This window comes from Aulonocara sp. 'chitande type north' Nkhata Bay, linkage group LG20 (genome assembly GCF_057382095.1).
Source record: "Aulonocara sp. 'chitande type north' Nkhata Bay isolate Kocher_YH1m ecotype deep benthic linkage group LG20, A_spYH_male_GT1.1, whole genome shotgun sequence".
Classification (NCBI taxonomy): Eukaryota; Metazoa; Chordata; class Actinopteri; order Cichliformes; family Cichlidae; genus Aulonocara; species Aulonocara sp. 'chitande type north' Nkhata Bay.
In genome coordinates, this window is record NC_141363.1 from 16,619,369 (window position 1) to 16,625,810 (window position 6,442).

A 6,442-nucleotide genomic window follows, 5' to 3' on the forward strand; every position below is an offset into this window, starting at 1 on the left:
GACATAAACCATAAGACAGAGCTCTAACAAAGAAACCAAAGACTAGAAATGATAAATAATATAATAAACTCAAAAACCCTGGGTCAATGACCCAGGCATCCTAACAAATATACATTATGCACACCGTAGATTTATTCATGTCATAAGTGTAGACACTTCTGAGACCCTGTGTTTTAACCTATGGCATAACCTGATCTGTACCTCCAGTGCAGAAAGCCAGTAAAAATAATAACAAACTGTGTATCCATTACACACTGTTGAGGACATTGTACTGTGATGTTTGATGTGTGTTGGCTCTCCTGCACGCAGTAATAAATAGCTTGACCACAGCTCTTTCTGTGTTGCAGACTTTTTTTTTTTTTTTTTTACAAAATTCCACGACAGTAGACACACATTTTTCCCATACCTAAGGACTCTCCAGCTAACACTTCAGTGAAAAAATTTGGGTAAGACACTGAAACTAGACTAGACTAGCAGATTAGCCAAAGATTGAACCACCAACCTTCCAATTAGAAGAAGCCCTGCGCTACCTCCTAAGCCACAGGTTCCACCAGTCACAGGGTGCTCCGGTTAGCATTTAATTGGAAACGTGTTGATGATATTGTCTGCTTACAGTCAAATGTTCAAGATTGTGATGAGTTCATTGAGCCAGAGAAAATGTCTCCCCATTTGTCAGTTGGTTTGCTTCTAGAATCTAAGACATATACTTTTGCACATTTATAACTATGGTTACATTCCTCTGAGTGTACAGTCTATGCCTTTGTAAATATGCATAGCATTTGCTAATTATTTATTTCATCATCATCATCATCATCATCATCATCATCATCATCGTTTATTTATATAGCACTTTAAAAACGCACCAGGCAGACCAAAGTGCTGAACAACACAAAAACAAAGAAAAGCAAAACATAGTATAAAATAATAGGAGGGATGTCAGTTTCCCGCAGAGTTAAAAGCCAGGGAATAAAAATAGGTTTTCAATCTGGACTTAAAGAGCTGCACTGAAGACGCTTGTCTAATATGAAGGGGAAGGCTGTTCCAAAGCTTCGGAGCCGCAATTGAGAAAGCTCAATCTCCTCTGAGTTTCAGCTGCGACTTAGGGACTGGCAACAGCAATTGATCAGCTGAACGGAGCAAGCGAGTAGGAACATGAGGCTTCACCAAATCGGATAAATAAACAGGGGCCAGACCGTTTAAAGATTTAAAAACCAATAAAAGGACTTTAAAACGGATCCTAAAAACAATAGGAAGCCAATGTAGTGAAGCCAGAACCGGAGTGATGCGGTCAAATTTCCTTCTACCAGTTAAAAAACGTGCCGCCGCATTTTGCACTAATTGCAAGCGTGACAGGGTGCCTAACCCAACCCCAATTAAAAGGGAATTGCAATAGTCCAAACGTGAGGTAATAAAGGCATCAATAAGAGTTTCCAAACTGTGTTTGGAAAGGAAAGGCTGGACCTTCGCTAGGTGTCTGAGGTGATAAAAAGCCGATTTTACCACCCCATTTACATGACCATCAAAGGTAATAATAATGGATTGGATTGATATAGCGCTTTTCTAGGCACCCAAAGCACTTTACAATACCACTATTCATTCACTCTCACATTCATACACTGGTGGAGGCAAGCTACAGTTGTAGCCACAGCTGCCCTGGGGCAGACTGACAGAAGCGAAGCTGCCATCGGCCCCTCTGGCCAACACCAGTAGGCAAGTAGGGTAAAGTGTCTTGCCCAACGACACAACGACCAGGACAGAGAGCCCGGGGATCGAACCGGCGACCTTCCGGTTACAGATGCGATTCCCAACCCCCTGAGCCACGGTCGCCACGGTAAGTGCGGAATCAAAATTCACACCAAGATTTACGATTGAACTTTTCAGATAGGAGGTCAAAACACCAAAATGAGCATCTGGAGAAACAATAGAGCAATGCGGGCCAAATAAAATTGCTCCCGTTTTATGATCATTAAAATTTAAAAAGTTATTTGCCATCCACACTTTAACTTCACTGAGACAGTCAAGTAAAGATTGACAGGGAGAAGTAACCAGGTGGCTAAAAGGTAAATAAAGCTGACAATCATCAGCATACAAGTGAAAAGATACTTTATGTTTTCGAAATATCGCACCAAGAGGGAGTAAATACAGCGAAAAGAGTAATGGCCCAAGGATAGATCCCTGGGGCACACCCCAATGCAGAGGAGCCACAGAAGATGCAGCTAACCCCAGCTTAACACAGAAACCTCTGTCAGAAAGGTATGACTTTATCCATATCCAGTTAAATATATCTTATAGGAGAAACACACAGTGATATTTGAGAAGTGAAATGAAGTTTATTGGATTTACAGAAAGTGTGCAATAATTGTTTAAACAAAATCAGGCAGGTGCATAAATATGGGCACTGTTGTCATTTTATTGATTCCAAAACCTTTAGAACTAATTATTGGAACTCAAATTGGCTTGGTGACCCCTGACCTACATACACAGGTGAATCCAATAATGAGATAATTTAAGGGGGTCAATTGTAAGTTTCCCTCCTCTTTTAATTTTCTCTGAAGAGTAGCAACATGGGGGTCTCAAAACAACTCTCAAATGACCTGAAGACAAAGATTGTTCACCATCATGGTTTAGGGGAAGGATACAGAAAGCTGTCTCAGAGATTTAAGCTGTCTGTTTCCACAGTTAGGAACATATTGAGAAAATGGAAGACCACAGGCTCAGTTCAAGTTAAGGCTTGAAGTGGCAGACCAAGAAAAATCTCGGATAAGCAGAAGCAACGAATGGTGAGAAGAGCCAGAGTCAACCCACAGACCAGCAAAGACCTACAACATCATCTTGCAGCAGATGGAGTCACTGTGCATCCTTCAACCATTCGGCGCACTTTACACAAGGAGATGCTGTATGCGAGAGTGATACAGAGGAAGCCTTTTCTCCGCCCACAGCACAAATAGAGCTGCTTGAGGTATGCTAAAGTACATTTGGACAAGCCAGCTTCATTCTGGAATAAGGTGCTGTGGACTGATGAAACTAAAATTGAGTTATTTGGGCATAACAAGGGGCGTTATGCATGGAGGGAAAAGAACACAGCATTCCAAGAAAAACACCTGCTACCTACAGTAAAATATGGTGGTGGTTCCACCATGCTGTGGGGCTGTGTGGCCAGTGCAGGGACTGGGAATCTTGTCAAAGTTGAGGGACACATGGATTCCACTCAGTATCAGCAGATTCTGGAGACCAAATGTCCAGGAATCAGTGACAAAGCTGAAGCTGCGCCGGGGCTGGATATTTCAACAAGACAATGACCCGAAACACTGCTTAAAATCCACTAAGGCATTCATGGAGAGGAACAAGTACAACGTTCTGGAACGGCCATCTCAGTCCCCAGACCTGAATATTATTGAAAATCTGTGGTGTGAGTTAAAGAGAGCTGTCCATGCTCAGAAGCCATCAAACCTGAATGAACTAGATGTTTTATAAAGAGGAATGGTCCAAAATACCTTCAACCACAATCCAGACTCTCATTGGAACCTACAGGAAGCGTTTAGAGGCTGTAATTTCTGTAAAAGGCGGATCTACTAAATATGGATTTCATTTCTTTTTTTGTGGTGCTCAAATTTATGCACCTGCCTGATTTTGTTTAAACAATTATTGCACACTTTCTATGAATCCAATAAATTTCATTTCACTTTTCAAATATCACTGTGTGTGTCTGCTATATGATATATTTAACTGACATTTTTTTTATTGTAACAACCAATGATTTATATAGGAAAATGATAACTATTAATAAGGTTGCCCAAACCTTTGCATCCCACTGTACATCCATTTCTGCAGCATGGTCAGGCCTATATGGTAACCCAACCACAATCATAAGAAAGGCTGCTGATTTGACAGTTGTTGATCATGAACAACCTCCACAAATTGGGTAGGCCATTGAAGGACCTTCAGGACTGGCTCTTACATAGTGCTTTTCTACTCTGCGTGAGCCATCAAAGCACTTCATAATACAAACATTAATCACACACATTTTTCCTATACCTAAGTGCTCTCCATCTAACACGTCAATGGAACAACTTGGGTAAGATACTGAAACTGCAACTCCTTGGAGACTAGAGCAGCCAGAGATTGAACCACCAACCTTCCAATTAGAGGATGACCAAAAGAGAGTGTGATCCACCAGTCTATATCTGCTGTGATTATAAATCCACAAAAGCACCACGAGGTTCCCGCACAAACTAATGAATCAGATCTAGCTGCTAATCGTTAGCGTCACGGCTAATTCACATCGCTACCAATAACTTATATACTAATGACACATAGTGGGGATCAACGGCCAACTTTCCCACATTCTCTGCAACCCCGTGGACTCATCTGTAGATACATTTTAAGTTATTTACCATCTTGTATCTGCTTACCTGCAAATATATATATATTGACATAGCACAACGTTACACACTTATCAAGTCTCACACAACACACAACTCAAGGCGCACTGCCTTGTGGTTAGTGGCTGGTCTTATTTATTCCCGCTAGAGCTGCTCATTTTAGGGGATACTCCCTCTTGTGGTGTAACGGAGGAATAACTACCCTTCCTGCACTATGTCATTTTTGGAGACTGGAGCACGCATTATTTTACCACAATCAAAGAAAATACATATTTGAACAATAAGACCATTTAACTAACTATAATATTGTAACTAAAGATTATCGCACATTCACCCAATGTATATACTACACACACACACACACACACACATATATATATATATATATATATATATATATATATATATATATATATAATGTTTTTCCTCTACACCCCCCCCCCCCCCCCCCCCCAATTTTTTTGCACATGTCGAGGAGTGTGTCAGGCTACATTTCACTGTGTGTTATACTTGTATAACTATGCATGTGACAAATAAAGAACCTTGACCTTGGGGGGTGCCCTGTTTTGTCCACAATGTCTTTCTTGTCCTTACACCTGTATTACCTCCTAAGGCACAGGTCCCAGCTTTGAATTTTGTTCCAAACAAAAATAAAACAAAATGATGAAAAGAAGATTGGACTCTTTGCCCTTAATACCAAGAGTCATGTCTGGAGGAAACAGGCACTGCTCATCACCTGACCAATACCATCCCTAAAATAAAGCATGGTGGTAGCAGCACCAAGCGCCAAGCAATTTTTCTTCAGCAGGAATTAGAAGACTAGTTGGGTTTGATTCAGGAATTTATAGAGACATGCTTGATGATAATCTGCTCCAGAGTGCTCTGGATGTCAGACTTGGTCAAAGGACAAAAACCCAAAGCACACAGCCAAGATAACAAAGCAGTGGCTTCAGCACTCTGTGAATATCCCTGAGTGTTCCAGGCAGAGCCCAGACTTAAAACCTCTGCAGAGATCTTAAAATGGCTGTGCACTGACACTCCCCATCCAACCGAGGTCTTCAAAGTCAGCTTAATAATAACTAGTTCAAAATTCAACAAAAGTGCCTTATAACTTAGAAACTATGATTCTTACAGCATATGATTCTTAAAGCATGTTGTGTATTGTCAATATGTAGAACATACTGTATAGAAGTTTAAAACATCATTGTCACATTTGACCTCTGACCTCTCCTTAACATGGATGTATTGACAGCAAGAATGACAGACAGAATTTTAAATTCTACAAACGATATTTTAAGTGTCCAAAAAGGACTGGATTGATTATGATGTAGAACACAGAGTATGTTTAAAACTGCTGAGTCATAAAGCCTCTTGCAAACCAGGTGATTTCTTTATTTGATATATTCTGCTGACTACAGGCTATTTACGGACATAAGGAAAGATATCAGACATAAAAAACACATAGAAACATTGTAAAATCACTTTTTTTGGCTGATGATTACTGTTTGGCCCTCCCTCACTTTGTACTCTGGTAGCAATAAGTCTGAGTCTGACTCCTCTTCTACAACTATGAGTAAAGTCCTTCCTTCCTCACTCTGCCCTCAGCTTACTTAAATATTGACATGGGTGGAGGTATTAGTAAGACTTGTTGTCCACTACAAAGGACACTGAGTGAACGTTTAGTTTTGAAAGAAATGCCTGTAACCTGAAGTTAAGAGTGTCATACTGAAGAAGAAGTTTGCAACATAATCACTTAACCTCCTTTTTTTCCCTATGAGCTACAATGACGTCGCTCTGAAAACAAAGTCCATGTTGTCTTTTAGCTTAACCCAGCATGGCCTCTTCACAGTACAGTAGGATTCATTTATACTGAATTGCGCTTGAGTTAAAAGTCTTAGACTCATGTTCCCCAAAGAGAACAAAAATGAACAGTTGTCTTATCATTAATTACCGATGATCACAATGTTTTCGTATAATTATGGTCCTGGTGAGTTAATATTCATGTGACCGGTACTGGGCGTGGCTTACAACGTCAATACTGATTGACGTGGTTGGCAAGA

General features: G+C 40.4%; 1 long non-coding RNA gene across 1 annotated transcript in view; it reads right to left on the reverse strand.

Moving 5' to 3' along the window:
• LOC147305372 (uncharacterized) overlaps nt 1-6,442 on the reverse strand; it is a 38,926-nt gene that overhangs the window by 31,545 nt on the left and 939 nt on the right. The window lies entirely within an intron of this gene.